Source organism: Doryrhamphus excisus, linkage group LG21 (assembly GCF_037039965.1).
Source record: "Doryrhamphus excisus strain RoL-2023G ecotype Guam linkage group LG21, RoL_Dexc_Guam_v1.1, whole genome shotgun sequence".
NCBI classification, from domain to species: Eukaryota; Metazoa; Chordata; class Actinopteri; order Syngnathiformes; family Syngnathidae; genus Doryrhamphus; species Doryrhamphus excisus.
The window spans coordinates 11598714-11624258 of NC_136377.1; the positions used below are offsets into that span (position 1 = coordinate 11598714).

General features: G+C 38.4%; 1 protein-coding gene across 1 annotated transcript in view; it reads right to left on the minus strand.

Moving 5' to 3' along the window:
• Nucleotides 1–24666, minus strand: part of LOC131138741 (cationic amino acid transporter 2) — a 108417-nt gene extending 83751 nt beyond the window's left edge. The window contains exon 1 of the mRNA XM_078787597.1: nt 24602–24666. The gene's annotated coding sequence lies outside the window, so the exon portion shown is untranslated. The remainder of the gene's footprint in view (nt 1–24601) is intronic.
• Nucleotides 24667–25545: the final 879 nt, after the last annotated feature.

Consider the following 25545-nt stretch of genomic DNA (forward strand, 5'->3'; position numbering starts at 1 on the left):
CATGATATCATATAGATCAGGGGTCGGGAACCTTTTTGGCGAAGAGAGCCATGAAGGCCAGATATTTTAAAATGTGTATCTGTGAGAGCCATATACATTTTTTTAAACATTGAATGCAATAAAATGTGTGCATTTTTATGTAAGACCAACAGTTTTAGATAATGGGCTCTAATTACGTAGACCAGGCACACTACCCCACGCCAATGGGGTGTGGCCAGCACACTTTCGTGAGCAGCGCAGTGTCTAATAATAAATCAAATACTTGTTGCCATTAATACAACTTCTGCTGCTGCATAGTTTTGCACCGTACTCCGTAGACGTATTTCATTCTTTTGGCCATCTTCGTCAGAAGGCTTGGTTCTGCAGCTTTAGCTATTTGACTAAAGGAGGAAAGTTTACATTTACATGTTTTTTTGACATCTCAATGACCGAGGTAGACTACCGCATTACCCAGTAATAATCAAGTTTTGGTGTTTGACCTGGAAAATATCATCAGGAAAGATAGATATGGTTGGCCGTATTGCAGCAGAATATAGATGGACGAATTAAAATGCATAAGAAAGTTGTTGATTTTGAATATTATTTTTAACAGTCATTTCTGTGATGTTTACTTTAAAATGTTAGCAAAAATACATTTTTATTGTGGTAAGAAATGCTTGAGAGCCAGATACAGTCATCAAAAGAGCCCTACCTGGCTCCCGAGCCATAGGTTCCCTACCTCTGATATAGATCATCACTGACTGCAATACAAGCATTTTGCATTATTTTGTCGGTCCAACGCTGTGGAAATCACAACAAAACTATTTAAAACATATTATTCAACACATGTTATATAAGAAGGAGTCAAATGAATCACCAGCTTTGGCGTGAAGCAATAACAACCCTAACCTGTCAGCACTCATACGTAGAGAGGAAAAAAACTAACAGTTAAAACACTGTGAGTTTTTTTTTTTCCTTTATTTGGGCAAATATATGAATCATAACAGTGCATTTCTTACATCAATCAAAATATAACTTACATTTGTATTCAACTATCTGATAACAAGCCCAAAAGGAGTAGGCTGAAGCAAAAGCTTATAAATGCCTACCCCTTTTTGCAAGATATAATCATGTTCATGCCACTGTCTTGTTTCCCCTGTTATTATTATCATTGTAATATTTGTATTATTATCATTATCATTATTGTTATAATCTTTATCATTATTACCATCATTATAATCATCATTAATATTACCATTTTCATCATTGTAGTTGAAAATTTTGTGATTTTTTATTTTTAATGATTTAATTTTACAGACTTCATTGCTTCTTGTACAGTGTAGAAATTTCATCTGTTATTTTCAGAAATCTACAGTCTTTGTGTGTTAATTTATTATTACAGTGGACCCAATTATTACAGTGGACCCAACAGTAAATACATATACAATTGCTGATTATGCTGAGACGAGCAGGGTTGTTTGAAGCAGTTTGTGAAATAAATTTTTGTCATGCTAAATTCATCGCCCATAAATCCACTACCGAAGGTGATCTTACCAGAGAAGGTGAGTGTCATGTCTTAGTAGTCTAAGTAGCTTCTGCAGTGCCGCCTTGTCTACAAGTAGGACAGCACATTATATTGAATACAAGCCTATCCTGGGATTGCTGAAGCAGCAAAACATCCCCAGACCATCACACTACCACCGCCATACAGTATTTTACGGTTGGTATGATGTTCTTTTTCTGAAATATGGCCTTACTTTTATGCAATGGGAAACACACCTTCTAAAAAGTTTAACCTTTTGTTCGAGAAAATGGTTGTTTTTGTTCAGCAGTGGTTTTCGTGTCGGGACAGGCAGTTTTGGTGGAGTCGTGAACACTGACCTTAATTAAGGCAAGTGAGCCTGCAGTTGTTGTGGGGTCTTTTGTGACCTGTTGGATGAGTCGCCACAGTGCTTGAAATTTTGTCTGCCCAGCCCTTTCTGGGAAGGATCACTTCTGTTCCGTGTTTTCGCCAATTGTGGATATTGGCTCTCACTGTGGTTCACTAGGGTCCCAAAGCTTTATGGATGACTTTATAACTTTTTCCAGACGGATAGATCTCAAGGGGGCAACAGGAGGGGCAATCACTTTTCACACACATGTAGATCACGTAGGTCAGAGGTAGGGAACCTATGGCTTGGGAGCCAGGTGGGGCTCTTTTGATGACTGTATCTGGCTCTCAAGCATTTCTTACCACAATAAAAATGTATTTTTGCTAACATTTTAAAGTAAACATTACAGAAATGACTGTTAAAAATATTAAAAATCAACAACTTTTTTATCCATTTTAATTCGTCCATCTATTTTCTACTGCAATACGGCCGACCATATCCATCTTTCCTGATATTTTCCAGGTCAAACACCAAAACTCGATTATTACTGGGTAATGCGGTAGTCTACCTCGGTCATTGAGATGTCAACATGTAAATATAAACTTTTCTCCTATAGTCAAATAGTCACCTAGCTAAAGCTGCAGAACCAAGCCTTCTGATGAAGATGGCCAAAAGAATGAAATATACTGAGTATGGTGCAAAACTATGCAGCAGCAGAAGTTAATTAATGGCAACAAGTATTTGATTTATTATTAGACACTGCGCTGCTCACGAAAGTGTGCTGGCCACACCCCATTGGCGTGGGGTAGTGTGCCTGGTCTACACAATTAGAGCCCATTATATCTAAAACTGTTGGTCTTACATAAAAATGCACACATTTTATTGCATTCAATGTTTAAAAAAATGTATATGGCTCTCACAGATACACATTTTAAAATATCTGGCCTTCATGGCTCTCTTCGCCAAAAAGGTTCCCGACCCCTGATGTAGGTTGTAGGCATGTAGGTTTTGATTTTTTGGGGGATCACATGTCAATGACAATGTCTAAATTGTTGTACATTGACATTCCATTCCCAGCTGCCTTTGGGCGAGAGGCGAGGTACACCCTGGACTGGACTAGACAAACAACCATTCACACTCACATTCATACCTATGGACAAGGCAGCTGGGATAGGCTCCAGCACCCCCACGCGACCCTTGTGAGGAAAAAGCGCTAGAAAATGAATGAATGACACTCCGAGTGAGGTTGTTGATTCTGGATGATGTTCTTACACACTGAAATAGTTATTGAGAGGCAGCAAATATTAATGTTATCTGTTATTGTTATGTATTACTTAAAAAGACATATGATTTTGAAAGCTGGTGCATGGAATCCATGCAATAATTTGGGGGTTTGGTGCGGATTGAGTAGGTTACAGATGTTTTTAATGCTGTTCATGTGTTTGTGTATATATGACAAACCCGTATGTTTTTTAAAAAATCTTGCAGCCCAGGAAAATGGCAAAGGCATTAAAAACATAAAAGGGAAAAAGGGCAGCAATGAAGTTAGCGGAAAATGGACATTAATGGTATTAACATTACTCATGTTCCATGTAACAAATTATTGGAAATTTGACAAGCACACCAAATTATCTCCTCATGCTGGCCAGGAGTGTGCTGAAGTCCTCTCTACCTGCTGAGGAAAGACAATTTCTGCTCATTTCACTATTTTTAACAATAGAACCAAGCCATTAAGACAAATTAACGTCATTATCAAGTCTCTATGAATATGACAAATACCACCGTTTCGAGCAGCTTTAGAGGCTATTGACAATAATGAAATTCGCTGTACAGGTACTGAAAAGAAACACTCCAAGTAATTATTTTCTAGTAGCTTGTTTGTCTGCCATCCGTTCATTTGCTTTCAGCTCAATTATCTGACTCTGTGAGCATGTGGAGGCGCATAGTGCTCTGCGGCCCACGGAGCGAGGGCCCTAATTGGGCAATTACCGTTCTGTTTCGGGGCTTTTAGCACCGGTGGAGAGTGGAGGGAGACTGCGGTTTGTAAAACCATGAGGACCTTGCATGCACAAAACCGCACACTCTGCTTGAACAAAAACAAAACCACCACAGTTATATGGTGGCGCTTGGGAGCAGCTTGTGCGACCGACACTAAAAACATGAGAAGTGACGGGCCAAAACAAACTCTCTGCATCAAATGTGCAACAATGAATTAGGTGTGTTGCTGCAAACATGCCATTATATCACCGGCTGTTTACCTCTCTGTGCATTCCACCAGGTTTAAACAACATCCCATCGGAGTAGTACCAGCTATAGCTAGCCATGGTTTGCTAATCATTCTGTTTTAGGGAGGCTGGCTGGTTTGAGCTTGTAGTCTTGCATATATAGAACCACTTATAAGTTGGGTCAGCCTTTATGTTGGATTTGTTTGGTTTACATTTGGTAAAGTGGAACAAGGCAGAATACAGAAATGGATAAATTAATTAAGAATGACACTCAATAGTTTTGCAGTATTTAAGCAAACATATTATTACATATAAGTATATCTTCTCTAGGAACAATACTATAGTTACTAAGTTAAACTTGGATATACATGCATGTTAAGTTCATTTGCGACTCCAAATTGTCCATAGGTATGAATGTGAGTGTGAATGGTTGTTTGTCTATATGTGTCCTGTGATTGGCTGGCGACCAGTCCAGGGTGTACCCCGCCTCTTGCCTGAAGTCAGCTGGGATAGGCTCCAGCATACTCACGACCCGAGTGAGGATAAGCGGTATAGAAAATGGATGGATGCATAAAAGCGTAGATTTATGATCGACACAGCTGGCAGCACAAGCAATAGATGCAAGCATGGCGGTGGTATGAGTGCTGCTGGCACAGGGGAGCTGTGGTTCATTGATGGAAAACATTCCGACATGTACTATGACATTCTGAAGCTGAGCATAATGTACATGATACCCTCCCTTGGGGGAAACTGGGATGCACATTTTCCAATATAATATGTAAACATAACTCAAAGAAGACAAATGTCTATCTGAGCGAGCTGAAGGTGATGGGAGTGGCCTAGTATGTCTCTTCAAGACCTTACTTCCAGAACTTGAAATAGCGCATCTTTACATTATACGTTTACTTCTCAGATACAATGACAACATTGTCCTGTCATAACAGACGCTGGATTTAAAAGCAGTGAAATAAAACTTTGGCACCCACTCGCCAACCTCCACCACCGTCCCCCTCACTCATTTTCATATCATCCCTGTGCTGCGCTCTCCCCCTCACTTTAACATTCTGTCATGCGCTCTCTGGATCATGTAGCTGTTGTTAATTAAACCCTCTTTGGGATCATTTCCTTGCACAAGTGGCCTCAGTGCAGCGCCCATTAGGCAAAAAGCTCTTATCTGAATTTCCAAATGTAGCTCAACATTTATTAAAGTGAAATTCAACCAGTAATTGCTCGCCTCAGTATGCCCCATGCGTCCCTCTTACCTCCAGGGCCACCTGCTCGGAGGCACCAACTATTTGCCGCCGTGACGCAGGGTAATTAGACCTTTGACCCCACCCAATAAGGGACAGGTAATTGCATTAATTTCAAAAATTAACAGCAGCAGCAGGAGGATCATTATGTAAAAATATCTGGTAATGAAGGATTTCAACTGGATCAAAAACAGCTACAGGTATGCTAACATTTGTCATGTCTCAATAAGAGTTTGGGGGATTTGTTGATAATTATTGACAAGTCTATTTTTCTCAAAAGAAAAATCTCTGATAATTGTATGCTATAGGCATAATGTGCTTAAGCGTCATAGAAAATGGATGGATGGGAAAATGTATGCTATGGACCAAATATGACCTCTTCTGTACTATATATAACAAAGTCTTAAAACAGGTGTGACACATATGACTTTCCATCATAATAGAGTATAATGTTATCGTCACCAGGTAGTCACAATCATTTCTTGATGAATTACAACTTATTTTCTTCTCTTAGCATGAGTCAATGTTTCCCATGTACAGCAAAGCTACACAACAGGAGTGTTTTTCATCTTTATAGCGACACCCTCTGGCTGAACAGGATAACTGCACTTCCATTTTGACAGACAAGGCAACAGCCTTCAACAAAGCTCCATTCTGTAAAAAATAAATAGAAATAGGTGCAAGAAAAAAAAGTGCTCATTCTTGTCATTAGTATTTTAACTAAAAAAGTTAATGTTGAATGTGCATTAAGTTTGGTAGGCTTGGTTACATCCTCGCCTGCAGGATGAGATAAGCTCTCTGAGATTCAGATGGAACAGACCCTACGTCATTCTTAGGAATATCTACAGCCTAAAGACCTGTGGATATTTTCTGATACAAACAAAAATCAATTAGCATATGAAGGTACTATATTTGGATATAATGCTCCCTATGGTCCTATTAAAATTAGTCCTGCAGAGCACCACAGGCTCCCTACGCTTATCGGGTTAAAATGAAAATCCCATCACTCCATTGTCCCGAGAGGTTTTTTTTCCATCTTGGAATCCTTGACAACATAACATCACATTCCTAAGCATCATAACATACACTACAGTCGCCCCTCACTACATTGCAGTTCAAATATTAGCAGTATTAGTATAATGGTGACTACAGGGGTGTTACTTCATGCTTATAGGGCTCTAATGTTACAAAAACATTTTTTTGGTTTTCTATGCTCTAACTCAGGGGTGAGCAAACTACGGCCCGGGGGCCACATCCAGCCCGCCAAGTGTTTGAATACGGCCCGCCCAATCTTTCCAAAGTATTTCATTTAAACTCAACATACAACCTGGCATCATGGCCTGAGCCAACCTTTTGATGGTTTTATCAATGTCGTTTTTTGACATGGTCTGTTGTTTACAAAGTGCTCCTGAAAAAAGGGACACAAGCACATAATAATAATAATAATAATTATTATTATTATTATTATAATTATTATTAGAACTATTATTATTATTATAATTATTATATTAATGCTAATTATTATATTAATTATATATAGTATTATTGTTATATTTGCATATTTTACATAATAATAATATAATAATTATTTTATTTTAATTTTATTGTAATTATTATATTTTATTATTTTAAAATATTTAAATATAAATATAAAATAATAAATAATAATAGCAGATTGCATGACAATTTTACAGATACAATAATACCAGGTGGACTGTTACATGTAAAATATATAGTCTGCCCCCCCCCCCCGTAAATTTTGTCATATCAATGCGGCCCGCGAGTCAAAAAGTTTGCCCACCCCTGCTCTAACTACAATACTTAATGTATTAATATTGAATCCTACACTCAAAAAAAAAATGTTTAGCCTCAACAAAAAAAATCAACGCAACAGTTTCCATTAGTCTTTCTTAGTTATGACAACTTAATTTGAAATTGCTTTGAACCAACAAACAATATTGCATTGCACGAAATAGCTTTTCCTCTTCACTCAAAGCTTATTTTAAGTAATGCTTACTGAATAATTGTTGTCATAGGGACAAGTTTTTAAGTTCGTAACTCAAAAAAATATGTTGTGTCAACTGACTTAATCATTTTATTCAAAGTAGTTTAATTTTGTTGTCTACTTAATTATAATAACAATGCACACAGCTTTTTAAGTAGCAGTAACTTAATATATATATATATATATATATATATATATATATATATATATATATATATATATATATATATATATATATATATATATACTTCATTTTTTCTTTTTGGTATTTTTTGTACTTTCAAGAAAGACAGTTCAACCACTGCTTTTGTGCAATTAGCTGCATATTTTTATTTTGAACGTGAGCGTTGCAAAAAGAAAGTAAGAAAACAATCTTACATTTCAACTGCTCCTCTGTGACAAAAGTTTGTAATTCTTATGTATGTTTGTGTGAGCAGCTCAAAATAACCAGATACAAAGTCTTCATGGATATATAACAGCAAAAGACAACTCGTCCAATGTTATGGCAAGAGACAAACTGCAAAAGACTGAAAGCTGCATAGTAACATAAGTATAATCCTAACTAAGCCCGCATCAGCCATTTGAAAACAAACTAAAAACATTCTCTTTGGGCTAAAATATGTGAGTGTAATATACGTATATATGTAAATATATGAGAAACAGTCTCCTTTTCTTCAGTTCAATAAACTAACTTTGGGCTAAAATATGAACAGATTTTTTAACTAATACCGTTTTTGTCCACTGTCACAACTGTCATGAAGGTTGAACATACTTTACAGCATAATACTAACTAGCCTAACAGAAACTAATTTTCAATTTTTTTCTTCGTTGCCTCTTCAAAAATCACGCTGCCTGAAGAAAATGTGACAGTGTCAGTGTTCTGAAACAGAGGGATCTGCAATTTTTAGAAAACAATGTTTTTCAGACCCATGACTTTAGCACTGCCTCTCAGCCCATCCAGGTCAAGAAACAACTTTTGAAAAGATTCAAAAGTATATTTCAGTTTTTTGCAGTAGCTGAGGTTCAGGGCATAAATGACACCCATCAACAAGGCACAGCACCTTGGAATGTCTCTCTCAACCAAACATTTGGTTCCTTCCACAACAATTGCTGTTCCCCAGCGTTCTGATCCAGAGGTAGACCTGTCTCCAACAATGGCGATTTTCATCATGTGACTTTCAAGGCTGGTCTCGAACTCTTGGTTGTCCTTTAAGAAAATGGATTTATTGTCTTTCATGGTTTACATTTGACCTTAAATTTGTCTGTACAGTACATCTTCATGTTTAATTTGTATCTCGACCATGTTATGTTGCATAATATAGGAGAACCAGTTAAACTATTTGTCATCTTTTTCTTTACGTTGCTATCAAAGCTTACATAATATTCCAGCATAATGTTAACCCAGGGTCTAAGACATCACGAGTTTGAGATAACAAAAAAGCTTCTGATATCCACAAATAATGATCACAACAGTCATAATACTACATTAATAGCACAAATAGGGTACATAGTTTGTATTTTAAAAAATCACACTTTTCTCCAGCTACGTCTGACTAATAGTGTGTTCATGGTAACTCAAAACTCTGAGGATTGAACGATGTGACCTTCCAAATGAAAAACCAACCAGAACATTTGATGGCTCATATTATACACTAGCACCTAATTTTACTGTTGATGAAGTATGGTGTTGCAAAATGCCATGTTACAAAAATATGCAGCAGTGGTGCGTTTGTCTGAAGTTGCTGGAGAAGAGAAGGAGGGTTCTGTTCTCGTCTTTTTAAAATACAAACAACGGGGGTGCTCTACTTGGACTTACGGTGTGTTACACCTGGATAAAAATTGCAGCTTTAAAAAAAATGACTGGCACTGAGTAGTGTGAGAGCAATCTTACATTACCTACCCCAAACTCTATGAACAGGTCCTCTTCTTTCTCTCCAAGGTATACAACAAGGCACCGGATGGCTACTTCTCTCCGCATTTCAATTGTATTGTGCTATATGAAACAAGGGTAGAGTAGGTGTCAGGACAAAGTATTCAAATGAGTCTATTCTGCATCTGTATGTCTAACTGCCCATAGCACATTTCATAAAAAGAGAAACTCTAGATATTTATCATACCTCAAGAAGTAGGTCCTTAATTTTCCTGATCCTTTCTCCTGAAGCTCCTCCTCTTGACGAAACCACATCCATTAGTTTCTTGGTGCACTGATCAAGTCTGGCCATGAAAGTCGCTTCCAGGTTTACTGTAGTTATTCTTTTGAACTCATCATTTATCTGTGGAACATAACATTAAGATATTAGCTTCAACTACTACTTTCCAATAGCATTAATGAGGAAAGTGGTATTTTTTGTTCAAATAATAGTGTGTGAGTTTTGAAAAAACATTTGTTTTTAACTGTGTTGCATCAAGTGAGTGAGTGAAATTTTAACAAATATTTGTTTTTAACTGTGTTGCATCAAATAATGGTGAGTGAGATTTTAACAAACATTTGTTCTTACGTACATGTGTTGCATCAAATAATGGTGAGTGAGAGAGTGAATGAATTTTCAATAAATATTTGTTTTTACCTGTCTTGCGTCAAATAATGCAGGCCAGCGCTGCATGAAGTCCCTGATTGCTGGGGCCTCATGTATGATTTCTTTCCTCCTAAGAGAGAATGTCTTGGCCATTTTTTCAGCAACCACCTGACCATTTTCCATTTTCATTACTTCGCACAAGAGCTCAACTCTCTCTTTCTCCAAACTTTCACTGGTTTCACCTTCTGGAAAAGGAGGTAGGTAATTTACTTCAGCCTTTTTTGTTTTTTTAACATTTTTCGCAGGAGTCTGCTCATGTGACGCTTTCCTCTTGAGGGAGTTCACCACAACTTCTGGGCAGCCAGTCCCACGAAGTTTTGACCTGAAGTTGTTCATTTTGTATTTGAGCCGCTGGATCCATCCATAATATCCATTGAAGGATCCGGGCTCCTTGAGGCAGGGATGCTTTTTTACCAAGGTCTCTGCTACCTGACTTAGTTGGGCACTTGATGGATATGCAGTGTATTCGAAAATTGTTTCAGCTAAATTTCCAAGAATGTCTGGCAAGAGTGAGACAAGATCTTTGGTACCAAACAGAATCCCAGAAGAAATGAACTTTTCATTGCCTGACTGAAGCAGAATCTCTGTGTTGGTGGAGAAACGAGGAACTCGAAATTCTGCAGGCCACACCTTTGATCGCTGAGTGAAGCTTTCAGTCAGGGATGTTGGAGAAACATCTAATGTGTCATGGGAGGATGCAGATGAGCAGACATCATCAGATAGCACACTATCACTTATAGTTGCAAAGGAGCCCTCCACATCTGTCAAGGTCAGAGTTACGGTTGGAGGCTCATCAATATACACAACCTTGATAGTTCCCTTGTCGACAATGTCAGTTGTTGAAAGCAAGGAGAAAAATTCATTTCCAAAATTAGCATCCTTGAAATGCAGACAGAAATCTCTGGGAATACCAAATGTAACTTGAACAAGTGAATGGAGCTCTTCAACTGTTGTTGGAATTCCAGATGGTAATGTCAGTTTCTGAACATCATGGTCTGACAGTATCACTCGGAGATGAGCTGGTTGCGCCATTGATAAACCTATAATACACAAAATGTTTGAAATTAGTTAGAAAGTATTATAGCCATGTTCAAAGAAATATACAGTTTTTTCTTTAACCCTTTCATGCATGGTCCTCACTACTACAGCGGACAGATATTTGGAAATAAGTTGTACACCCATCAGGTTTCAGTACCATGTCAAACTACCAGGTGGTTAATTCAAAAACCTGTATCCTAAGTTTCATAAAAATATAATCTTTGCATATTTTTTACAATATCAATATTTTGCATCATTAATCTATAACAACAAGTGAAGGGCAATTTGGGTATCATGCCTGTATTCAGATGTAACATCATGTTGTATTTTTTATTCCAAATTTTTGTGTGATTCACAAGAGAACAATTTGATTACAGCAAATATATATACTTCAAATTTTGTTTTTTTCTTTCATTTTAAATGTGAACAGATGTACAACTCACACAAAAATAACATAAAAAATACCAAGATTTTAACTTGTTGAAAGTGAAAAACAATCACTTTTAATAATACATTTTTCTTTAAGATTTAATAATTCATGCATGGAAGGGTTAAACAGTGCTTGGCCAAAACTACTTTTTTGTAAATACTGTCAACCTGTTCATAAGAATGTCACATAAAAAATAACAACCAACTCAGATAACATACTCTGTCCCAGCATTTTTTTATACATCTCAATGTAGGTTAATAGTACCATAACTCATTATCAAAATGTCATTGTTTATTACAGAATCCTGTTGGTCTGGCTTTTTCTTTGATTCGGTTACCTGTTCTGTTCTTCTGCCAGGATATAATAGCAGTCTATGGAACACAAATGTACCGCTTCAGGGTTACAATGCTTTTTCCACCAAGCACATAGGATGATAATGGGAACATGTCAGACAGTTCTGTGGGCTCTAGCACCTTCACAGTGCTTGTTTTCTCAAGGGTAAAACTCCTGAGATGCTCAACTGACCAAGCGATCAAACTTTTCACAATGAACAGAATTGTGCCATTCACAACAATGATTTGGATCAATTCTCCAAAATCTGTGAGACCACCTGTTGACCCATTTGCCAGAACCATCCCAACTGCATACTTTGTGCCACTGTACCACACATTGTTGGCTATTTGAACATGCATCTTGCTGGGGAATTTAACTTGTAGTGCTTTTCGGATGTCCTCTCTTAGCACAGTAACATCCACAGATGACAGTTGTGTAGCCTGTAACACAGGTCTCACAACACTGGAATCATGTTGGTTGTATGCGATCATCAGCTGATGCTTCATAGCCATTGTCAGCAGAATATTTCTAAAGCAATGAGTGTGCCGGACAATACGTTTAAAAAAGCTGTGTTTCGCCTCGAAGCGCATAGTCCAAAGGAACACAAGTGGACCATAGGCCCTGATCAGCTGCGGATAATGTTCCAGAAAGTGCAGTTTGGGGATGATTTTTTCTTGTGGGAAAACCTGGAGAAACCTGTGTCTATGTTCAGAGATCTTACTGTCTAGGTAACATATAGTCTCTTCTGTGTGAACATGACTTAGAACAAGCTCAACAATGTCTTTGAGCACCAGAAGTACTTCCCAAGCTGGTTCACCCTCAGGGATTTTTGGTCCAATTATAAGGGGTAGCAATCGCAACAATGACCAGTTTTCATGGGCGTTCCCTCCAACACTTTTCTTAGCTGCAAAGTTTAGAGGGACCTGCTGTGGGGCATCCGTCTTATCCGACCATTTGTAGGGGAATGTTTTAATGCCTTTGTTGAGTTCTTCGAGAGTGATGAATTTACTCTTAATGAACACTTGAAGACACAAAGCCAGTTCCCGGGGGACTATGCCCTCAAACAGATCGTGTAACACATCAGGTGGATAACCTGACAAAACACTGAAGTACTTCAGATTCTCTGTAAGTGCACACTGCCTTTTTACTCCACAGACATGTGTCAGAAGAGGATTCTCCTGTACAGTCTGCACATGTTTTTCATGTTGTTCTTTGGTTCTGGCTTTAAATGCCCCTGTTCGAACCTCTTCCACCTGGAACTGTGAATGTTCACCCACACAGAATCTGCACACATAAGAACCTGAGAAGTTTTCAACAAACCCCCCCATCGAATGTGCCCCAAGATTATCTGCCACAACACAAAACACAGTTCCTTTCACTTTTCTTCCTAATGCTGGGATATACAAACCCTCCTTTTCCAAGCTCACAAGATCCTTTAGCAGTGGCTGAAGCACAGTACTACAACCAAATCTTTTCACATCATCAGCCTTGCAGAGAATTGCTAACAAGATGGATGACAGTGAAGATCTGAGCAATCCAGGCATACCAGCTAACATCCAGTACACAGCCGTGACTTTGTGTTTTTTTCTGGATGTACCTAAAGGATTACAAATCTCAAAGTCATCCATATAGAGAATTATGGCAATGGTAGGATGTTCTGCACAAAACAACTCATTTGTTTTATAGTAATTGCCATCAGAGAATGTCCTGTATTGAAAGTCACTTTTACTTGGAGATTCATCATGAAAGACAAAATCCTGGATCTCTTTCTGGGCCAAAGTCTGTAGCAATGACTTGAGAAGAGGGATGTACTGGAAGGTTCTGTTTTCCTCCTTACTGAGTACATACTCTACTGGTTCAACCACACCAAACTGCTCCTTAAAAAATGCTCTTCTCTTGTAAGCAGTAGAAAGTGGACCACTACAACCCAGGGTAGAGGTCAAGGGGTTTGCGTTACAAAGCTCTGTTACCATGTCTGACAACACAGCCTCATCAATCTCACAATTATGCTTTCCCAAACAAGACTGTAAAATGTTTTTGATGATGGGACCTGATGCTGAATGGGAGATGAAGTGTAACTCCTCAATAACTTCCTCAATACATCTGTTGGAGACATTAAATATACTCTCAAGTTTTAGAAACAACAATGCCAATCTTTTTTCAAGGAGGTTTGGTAGATCTTTGATATCATCATCACCATCATCTGTCACAGAAAATTCAACATCTTGAACCTCCATGTCACTGTGGTCATCTGCATTTGGAGAGGATACACAAGTCTTCTTCAGCACATTGTCTTTAAAGTCTTGCAGTGTGTGAGGAGTGTGTTTTCTGCTTTTGTGAGAGGCAAATGTCCCTTGGATATTGGTGCTAAAATCACAGTTTTTAAACACACATAACACAGTCTCGTATTTTTTCAAATGGTGACTGAGGTGGACAAACAACTCTCTCTCTGATGATATTGCACTAGTGCTACAACATTGGCAAGTGAAGGAAAGAGTTTCTGACCTGACACCTTGCTGAGCTTCACGGGAGTGATTTCTTGATAAATGGGATCTCAGGCTACCCCATGTTTTAAATGAACAAAAACAGTGCTGGTGAATGCATGGCAGACGTTCCCCACCATGGCCATGACGCAACCTGTAGTGTTTTAGCAACCCAGTTTGTGTAGAAGTTTCAAATCTACAAAGTTTGCACTCACAACCCATATTTTAAAACAATGACACATTTAACAAATGTAAATCTGATTAAAGTAATTTAAGATTACATCATTGTATTTACATGATGATAAATTTCCACCTCCAGATTTAAACAGGTAGACAAGATAAAGAATGTACTTACTACTTTGATTCCTCTCAGAACATCAGATCACCATTTGGGGGAAAGACCAGCTGCACATGTGAATGAACAAAATATATTTTTTTCCTGGAAAAAATGTGGCTGTGGCACTTGGGTAACAGTTGCTGTAAGTAGCAGTTACACGGCTAAACTAGCTAGAGGAAGAATACAACTAACATGTGGTAACAGTGCTATACAAGCTAGCAGTCACATGTTTAAACAAGCTAAGTTTTACTCATCTCAATGAAAGTCTACTGTGACTAATTTAAAGCCATCACTTCAGTAGAACAATTAGAAATACTTTACTCACCATGAAATGTTGCTTCAGCCTCCTGCACTGTCTTGTCTTGTAGGAGATGGAACTTAAAATGGAAAGGTTAATGTTGAGAAAAATTATGTTGCCTAGCTAATTTTATTAAGTCATAGCAACTTGAATTTTGTTTTAAGCTTACCAACAATAAAATTTGAGTGTATATGACATGCTAAATTAAGTTCATGTAATAGCCAACATTATTATTTGAACATAACTTAAAAAAATAAAGTTAGCAACTGAGAAAGTTTATCTAAATCAATTAATTGCATTTTTTACATTGCATTTATGTATTAAATCAAGTGGTGTCAAAAGATACTCTGAATTATTTTTTAGAGTGTACATCCCGGAAATTCACACTCCTTGGTCGGGTCTGGAACCACGATACACGAGAAATGACTGCCCGGAGAAGGTGTTATTCAAGTAGCCACAGGTCTGCCCGATGACAGGTGATTGAAGCATCTGTGAAGGGAGCAACAACCATTTATAACCAGAGCCCACATATTCCATCCCATCTCCCACCGTCCATCCTGGTCAAGGAGAGAATACATCACAAACCCCTCCTTCAAGGCCATCCACAACATCAGCCCTCCTTATCTGACTGACCTCTTCCATTTCAGCACCCCAGTTCAATCCTTCAGATCCTCCCAGCCATCCAAACACCATGAGGAGCAGAGCTTTCAGACATTGGAAATATCGACTCACTCCAGGTCTTCAAATACAAACTCAAACCTCAACTGTTCAAGACTGCATTCTCCCTTTTATAAATGAAATTCCACTTATCAATGGAGTCTCAAATTGCTTGAGATGACCTCTAAAAACCTTATATTACATTGAACACAGTTGTGTTAGTGAAAATCAATTATGGTAAAAATTATTGTGTCATTGTATGGTCATATCACCTCGTACTTCGGTACGTGTCAAAAAATAAAATAAAATAAAAAAACGTATATTTACTATACTTATACTATATTAGGAAAGCAGGAAGTGAACAAATGTAACAGTTCCTGATTGTAAAAGTACCAAATGGAGGGGTAGGATTTAATAAGCTTTGCTTCTTCCTACTACTTTTGGACATGTGGAACTGTGAACTGATTATGTGATGCATTCAATTGTAATCTGATGCATGTTCAAATGAAATAAAACCATTACCATTACCAAAATAGTTTACAAGACATACTGCATAAAGGTAAGGCCATAGGTCAAACTGACCTATATAGTAGCTCATTATTATGCAATGTACCCTTCCAATGTTCACTTATTTGAATCCCTTTTAAACATACTATATGCAAGCCAACGAGGTGACCGATAATGAATGGCAGATAAATGTACAGGTTCTCCTTTGACGAGGAGCAACACCACATTTCTTTGATCTGGCTGGCTGAATAGCGAGCTGGGATGTGGCCTCACTCATTGCAGACAAGCTAAGTTGGTATTTACAGCATGGTGGGGCACTGACCTTCACACCTCACACCCCATTCATTCACGTTACCAAAGAAAGGAACTGTTTGCTGTGAAAAGATACAGAGGGTTTTGTGGCTTGACTCAACTTTTTTTGTTGTTGCAAACCGTGTGGGATGGTGACACAAGGAAACGGCATCCAATTAGCAAATGAGGGACATGGCCGTTGTTGAATGCTCTTTCGGACATCTTTTTAGTTCTGATCGCTCAAGCGTGCAATCATCCACCTGCTACTTTTAAATGACATTCTTTTTCAGATCGCTGTTTAAAAGGCTTTAAATTGTTTCCAAACTTGCAGAATGATGTAAATCACAGGCAGTCTTTGGGGCTGATGGACAATAACTTCCCTCATTATAAAAGCTCCTTTTGACAGGAAACAAGGTCCACAATCAAAGTTCAGCTGAAATTGATACAGAAAGCAGTTTCCAATTAAAAAGGCTGTGGTGGATGTGAAAGTTCTGACCACACAACAACACTATCAATCAGTACGGCATGGGTTAAAAATATATTCATTTATTCATTCATTTTCTACCGCTTTTTCCTCACGAGGGTCGCGGGAGCCTATCCCAGCTGTCTTCGGGCGAGAGGCGGGGTACACCCTGGACTGATCGCCAGCCAATCACATATAGACAAACAACCATTCACACTCACATTCATACCTATGGACAATTTGGAGTCACCAATTAACCTAGCATGTTTTTGAAATGTGGGAGGAAACCGGAGTACCCGGAGAAAACCCACGCATGCACGGGGAGAACATGCAAACTCCACACAGAGATGCCCGAGGGTGGAATTGAACCCTGGTCTCCTAGCTGTGAGGTCTGACCGCCGTGCCGCCCCTCATTTATTTGTAATTGAAATTTATTTTAGGGCTGCAACTAATAACAGATTAATCAGTCGATTATTTTTTTCAATTAATCAACACATTTGATTATTAAAGCACATTTTTAATTTGAGTGTCTTTATTCAGAAATAGAAGATTTGACCATATGACTGTGAGTGGCTGCACAGCGGACGAGTGATTAGCGCGCAGGCCTCACAGCTAGGAGACCCAAGTTCAATTCCACTCTCGGCTATCTCTGTGTGGGTTTTGCATGTTCTCCCTGTGCATGCATGGGTTTTTCTCCGGGTACTCCGGTTTCCTCCCACATTCCAAAAACATGCTAGGTTAATTGGCGACTCCAAATTGTCCATAGGTATGAATGTCAGAAAAAAGGCAAAAAGGCCCATCGTTGTTTTCCAAAGTCAAAGCTGATATGTGTGAATATCTTCTTTTGCCTAAAACACCAAAATAATACATCGGTTTTCATGGTGGACTAAGGAAATTAAACCATATTCACTTTTGAGAGGCTGAAATCAGAGAATATTTATATTAATCAATTACCAAAATAGTTGTTGATTAATTGGATAATCAATTAATCGATTAATTGTTGCGGCTTTATATTTTCTTGTCATCTATAACACACAGCTAAGATGTAAATGTTTTGTGCAGATAGCTTAGCATATATTGGCCTACATTGGATTGGCTTCAGCATCTTTAATGTATAAAATATCGTATCAACGTGGCCCCCTCCACATCTTTTCATTTTTCTGTTTGCGGCCTTCAGTGGAAAATTGTGGACAGCCTTGCCTCCAATGAATGTAAGTCCGGCAAAAAAAAAATTATACTATTTTGTAGTACCACTCATTTGTAATCTAAACGTATAGGCAGTGAGAACGTAAACCTGTGACTGGAGGGGGTGGCGATGTGGCAGTTATAATAGTTGTTTAAAACACTTCACTAACGCTTAAGTTAAAGCCGGAGAAGAAAGCAAAGATTAGAGTCTCTTTGTGCTGCATGGCATTAAACATATTTATCTTTTGCTGATCATCTGACTGTGAAATCTTTGAAAAGCCTCGTTCTAAAGACCAGGGAGAGAAGCTCTCGCTTTATTTCAGTTTTCCCCCTCTCTGAAAAAGTCTGTAGACGTGTTTAAATCTGTGCAACAAGTGTGTGTTTTGACTTTAAATGAGCAAACAATAAAAAGGTACAGTTTTTGTACAAGTTTTTGATTTTAAGACATCTGAGTTGTGGTAACAATTGCCTCTTCATTGAAGCATCTAAAGGGGCTTTTCCTTTGAAGGCTGCCTGAGCCAAACAATTCTATCAGACCCCCGTCCTTCTCAATGAAGGCCTACAAAGAGCCATCGCTGAAAAGACATTTAGTTGTGGGAAATAATAGAAAAGCAAATGTTGAGAAATTAGAGCTTAGAAGATTAGCAAATTTGATAGAATGTGTACGGATAGCATTAAGTGCCATTCCCAGGAGAGCGCGGGAAAACAAAAGGCCATCAGAGAAGGGGTACGGAGTGAGGTCAAATCGTGTCGGGCTGAGTTACGTGCAGATGAGTGCACTGAAGCTGACCTGTGTACCAAGTGTAGGCTTGCAGTGGTGTCTTGAAAAAAGCCAGATTGTATCGGAGTTCCTTGATGTCATTCTATCTCCAGTGGGCCATGTGCCGATAGTTGACAGCCTCCCGCTTTGACGACATTATTTTTCTCTCAAAGCTGCCTATCCTTGAAAGCGTCCAGATAATGTCCACGTATGTGAAAGGGCACATGTGTGATCCGGTAACAAATTAGGCCATTCATAAATTTGGAACAATGACAAGGGATGAGGGTCACAGTCATCTGCTGCTAGCATTGGAAATTATTTGGACAAAAATTAACCCAGTACATTACCCACTGACATTTGGGCAATGACGGAGTCTTATTTACGTGCAGATGAACAGAATATAAATGAATACATGACAATTGTCTACATATGTCTATTCTGAATATTGACTCAAATAAATGGCATCCATCTGATTCAATAAGACATTACTTGAACTGGCAGCACACAATCATTTCATTACCTCTATATCCCCCTTGTGGTGAGTAGTCGGTACTACACTGATGAGTCAAGCCCACTAATACATTTGAGTTAGGTTAAACCAGGGGTGGGCAAACTTTTTGACTCGCGGGCCGCATTGATATGACAAAATTTACGGGGGGGCAGACTATATATTTTACACGTAACAGTCCACCTGGTATTATTGTATCTGTAAAATTGTCATGCAATCTGCTATTATTATTTATTATTTTATATTTATATTTAAATATTTTTAAAATAATAAATTATAATTACAATAAAATTAAAATAATAATTATATTATTATTATGTAAAATATGCAAATATAACAATAATATATATAATTAATATAATAATTAGCATTAATATAATAAATATAATAATCATAGTAGTTCTAATAATTATTATAATAATCTAATAATAATAATAATAATTATTATTATTATGTGCTTGTGTCCCTTTTTTCAGGAACACTTTGTAAACAACAGACCATGTCAAAAAACCATCAAAAGGTTGGCTCAGGCCATGATGCCAGGTTGTATGTTGAGTTTAAATGAAATACTTTGGAAAGATTGGGCGGGCCGTATTCAAACACTTGGCGGGCCGGATGTGGCCCCCGGGCCGTAGTTTGCCCACCCCTGGGTTAAACCATAACTTTTCGGTTGCATGCCTTTTGACTGTTTTGTAGCTTCTTTTTTACCCTACATTGGGCCTATTATAAACTTCAGTCTTACAATTTTTTCATAAAAAGATAAAACCTATTGGTTATGTTTTACAAACATAAGATCACATTTAGATAAATGTGCTAAAACTGTAAAATATATTGTCTACATGGAGCCAATAGTAGATGAAAAAAATGTTTTTTGAAAATGATAGTCCATAGTAAAGATGATTAAAATTAATTACTCCTTTATTTGGGAATTTTGAGTTCCAATGGTTTGTTTCCATGAGGACAAATAAAGTTGCAAACTAATCATTTCCTCTTCATATGTCTCTTAGCACTGTGGAGTAGGCCTATAATTGAACTCACGTGCCTCCAGAGATGTGCCCTGACGGCGGTAAGACCATTTATTTTTTGGGGGCCGCACTTCTTTTGCAAAAGACATTGTCCCTTTTTTCTCCAAAGCAACTAACGCACACGATGAGATTCCTTGGCGCACACAGTCACACAGGCTTTTAGACACTCATTAGCCCCTGCTAATACAATAAGTGTCACCTTCCATTACATGGTGCAGGTTTGGATATCACGATTGGAAAGCCACCAAATCTCCACACAAGAGGCGCCACAGTCTCATGCCTACTATTGTCTTTCAGCCACAATGTCGAATTGTTTTCTTTTGCTCTGATACCAATGCCAAAATTAAAATAAAATTACAAACGTACACATAAAGCAATCATAGTGAAGTTTTTTTGGTTTGGTTTGTTCGCACTGGCGAGTTAATGAAATGGCACATTCCTTCATAGTGGGGATCTTGATGGGTTTGTTTAGGAGTGGGCAGCTGTATAAGGAGTTGCCACACCCCATTCTATTCAAGCCTGTTGTCTCGCATATGAGCAGCACATGCGGAGTTGTTGAAAATCTTAATCAAGACTCGTAATTCTCCATGCTGTCGTCTGAGCAGCCCTGTGTGCTCACGTGAAATGCAGACAAACACATTGTGTCGGTCTATGGCAGGGGTGGGCAAACTACGGCCCGGGGGCCACATCCGGCCCGCCAAGTGTTTGAATACGGCCCGCCCAATCTTTCCAAAGTATTTCATTTAAACTCAACATACAACCTGGCATCATGGCCTTAGCCAACCTTTTGATGGTTTTATCAATTTAGTTTTTTGACAAAGTGCTCCTGAAAAAAGGGACACAAGCACATAATAATATAATAATAATAATAATAATAATAATAATAATAATAATAATTATTATTATTATTATTATTATTAGATTATTATTAGACTATTATAATTATTAGAACTATTATGATTATTATAATTATATTAATGCTAATTATTATATTAATTATATATAATATTATTGTTATATTTGCATATTTTACATAATAATAATAATATAATTATTATTTTAATTTTATTGTAATTATTATAATATTTTTTTATTTTTTAAATATTTAAATATAAATATAAAATAATAAATAATAATAGCAGATTGCATGACAATTTTACAGACACAATAATACCAGGTGGACTGTTACGTGTAAAATATATAGTCTGCCCCCCCCCCGTAAATTTTGTCATATCAATGCGGCCCGCGAGTCAAAAAGTTTGCCCACCCCTGGTCTATGGCGTGCAGGTTTGGGGGGATTTTTACACACGACACATGATGAGGTGTGGGGGCCCATTAGAATATATTGAAAACTAATAAAATGTGATTTTCACAATATTGATGCAAACATTCAAAATAACAGAAGATGTGTATTTTGTATGCAACAAAGGCAGGAAAAATTCAAGGGAACATGTGCATCCAGCACTTTATGCAAACTACAGTACAGACGTGAAAGTACAAACGTCAAAAATCACAATTCATAAAGTATTCAAGAATTTTCAGCACAGCATAAAAAAAAACAATAGTGCCACAGAAAGGGCGCAGTACATCCCACTACATAACCATAAGTGGCGGGGACTCTCCTTGTGAGCGGTGGCCAGGGGCATGCAGTCTTCCTCGTGCAGCAGATGCCCCCGAAGACGACTTGCGACAGATGAGTCCAAAATGAGCGTGACGCGTGTTTAACAGGCAAAGCCCCCGCTACACTGACGTTTGACAAGATGATATGCGTCGGTGATCATTATTATGGTCTCCACTTAAGCGAGCAGGAAATATTCATAATACAAACGGCCCTGAGGAGATTTCCATAAAGGAATACAGCACAAGGAGCAGAATTGTGGACTAAGATGCTTTTCAATGCGTGAGAGCATTAGCATATTTAAGTTAAGGCAGTGTGTGTTAAACAGGCTAACTGTTTGGTTAAAATGATGCAAGAATTCCTTCCCATGTGACTTAGCACGAGTTGACCTCAGTCCTTCCTTCCTGACAAAAAGGTGCCAATGATGGCAAGTTCGGTATGAGGGTGAACATGCCAAGGAGGTGCCCCACACACACCCCTCCCCTCCAGAACCATTTGGACCACAGGGAATGGGTTAATCACATTAGAGGCCCAGAAGAGAGATGGGAAGTAGACAGTACCGTGACAGCCGGGGTAGCACTGGCACGACTAATCCCGTTAGAGCGAGGAAAAAGGGGGACGCCATCGCGCCTACGAGGCTGAGAAAGAGAAAAACATTTTCCCAGGAATGAGTTCACCTGTATGGTAACTGGGAGAAGTTGGCCTGCTGATGCCTATTAGACAAACAATCACACTTGGCACATCCAAATGTTTTTTTTTTTCCCTTCATGCTGGGCACCACTTTATTGTCAGTGCTTGGAGAGAAAAAGAAACCAAAAAACAAAACAATCGACAGCAGACAGTGGCATTGCGTGAGATCCTCTTTCATGCCACGGTAAAAGCAGCCCCTTTCAACTTGGTGCCATCAGCCTCCCAAACAGTGAGACGATGAGGAGAGGGACGGGGGGGGGGGGGGGGGGGGGTGCTGTAAGAAGGACAGAGCTTACTTCATCTGCCATTGTAAGTGCACCCGAGTTCAACTTTAATGTAAACCTTTGCAGGCAGGATATGAATGGGATGCTCTCTATAAAAATATATCCTGCTGGTTAATCCGGCAGATGGCCACAGCGGCGGACACTACAAGCACGGCTGGCCACTGCAGGGGTAACAGGGAATGTCCGATCAGCCGCCACTCTTCAGCCTGGGAGATACGGAATCAAGATTCCTAACTCTCCTTTGGCAACGCTGGGAAACAGAGCCGTCACTTTGGATCCATCAAGTTTCTTGTTAATCTCGCTCGCCATTTCTTTTTTTCTTTCTCCCCATTTTTGCATCGGGCCCTTTTGTTGCGGGGATTAAGCCAAGTGGTAAAACAGTGATTTAATGATCTTTCCATGGCTATGTGCACCACTTAACCATGAGACAAACAAGCCGAGACATTCTTAGAGTCACCCCCACTTAAGGCGGCGGCTCAGGAACTGTGAAGGCTTTTCATGCAGCATTAAGCTGCGCCTTATTATTTTTCTCGCTGTTGTGTGATGGGTGGTGCGCCACTATGGGAAAATTCAAGGTTTTGTCTTTTGCTAATACCCATTGTAAACAAGACGAGAAGACAACAGTTGCTTAATTACATTGTGATAGTGTCATATTGATGTATTAAAAAAAAAAGCCTCAGACCAGAACTTCTAATAAAGAGTTTATAAATGATAATTTTTCTTGATGATCATCTTCCTTGTATTGGTGATGATTTTTGTTGAGACAAAACGTTTCAAATGAATGGTACTTTTTCTATAACTTACATTGCATATTGCAGTATTTTCCCGATTTTGTATACACAGTGTTTATTTATGACATTCATCAAGTGATGTGTTCAATCATTACATGAGATGTGACCGATATCGGTAAGTAATACAATATCAAGCATCGCCACCTTCAATTAGATATACAGTAAAGTCTCGTTATATCGATATTGTCAGGAGTCGGAAAAAATATCGATATAACCGGACTGTCGATATATCCGATCCTGCGCCGAACTGCATTAAAAGTGGGCAATAAGGCACTCGACATTGTTCTATAGTATAGAACAATGTCGAGCAGCTTAAATCAATCTTTGCTTAAGGATTTCAATACCAAAAAAGAACACGGCGAACGGCTGCTTCCAGTCAACTTTATTTTTCACACTTCCACCACCAGAGCGCAGCACACACACCGATTCCCGCACTTCCTGGTTCACAGGTCATGCTCAACCCGCCCCACATAGCTGGCCAAACACATGCCTGCAACAGAAGAACCAACTGCATTCGTGGTTTCACTCGTGTGTATAGAATCTATACACACGAGAGAAACCACGAACGATAAAAAGATATCTGAATACAACACAATTAAATACATGTATTTGTACGCTTGTGTCTTCGTTGGAATAGGTGTGTATGCTATGTCAGTTGGTTCTTCTGTTGCAGGCATGTGTTTGGCCAGCTATGTGGGGCGGGTTCTTTTTTGGTATTGAAATCCTTAAGCAAAGATTGATTTAAGCTGCTTTTGTATCGATATAAGCAGACCAAATTGGCTGGCGGGAGATGAAAAGGGCATCGTAGTAACCGGATTATCATAATAACCGGGTATCGTACTAACGGAACTAATTATATCATAAAAGACTAGAAATGAAAATAGTATCGTAATAAGCAGTAATTCGTTATAACTGATATCGATATAACGAGACTTTACTGTATATATATATATCTCAAAAACTAGCATGTTTATTCTTTAATAAGTTGACACCTTACCTGCAATTTCTCATGAAGTGACAGGAGCATGTTATCCATTAAAGACATTTGAGACATCCTCCACACAGCTGCAAAAATCATAAAGGAAAAAAAAACATATTATACATGAATATACGGTATAATCAATACACATTCCTGATAGCGAATAGCTTGACATTGAAGAGCCCTTCAAATCTCTCACACATACTTTTCCTGGAATTAATTTGCAAGAAAAGGCCAATCTGATTATTTAGCAGGGTTACCGCTAAATGTAATTAATCAGGGCGCTTTTTACATGATGCTTTTATTTTGTTAAAAAGCAGAAGCTGTTTTGTGTTTCTCCTACTAGTGAATTTACGTGTGAACACATCAAAAATAAACTTGAAGTCTATCTTTTGAGTCACGTAAAAAAAAAAAAGAGGCGCAAGTGAGAGGCACGTGTGTGTCGGTATGACATGCTGCTACGCCTGTGCAACATTACGTGTGATGTAAATTTGGCTTTGGGCTGTCACTTTAAGTGCTCTCAGCAACATTGCCATTAAATTATGTTTTGCAAGATTCAATTTTGCTCTTTGTTGAAAGCAAGTTAAATAAATAAGTCATCATAAATTCTCATTTTTCATAATAAAATAAAAATTCCAGATGTAGCAGCAGCAAGACACAGCGGTGGCTCTGTCCATGCAGCCCACCATCACAACTTCAAAATCCTGTTTCGGTAAAGTGTGTGCTACTAACAATAGCCAGAAGATGGCATCAATGGGAAAGTGAGAGGGAATCTTTAAACCATCATTGCTAAGGACAGGAAAATCTACTTAAAATAAACATGCATAACAAGATTAAAACTGACCAGGGGACGCTAATAATAAACAATGTATTCGTAACATGTCAAGATGATGGCAAAAAGGCATTTCTGGTAATAAACATTGAGTGCACTGGCATTAATCAATCAAGATAAATAGAAAGAT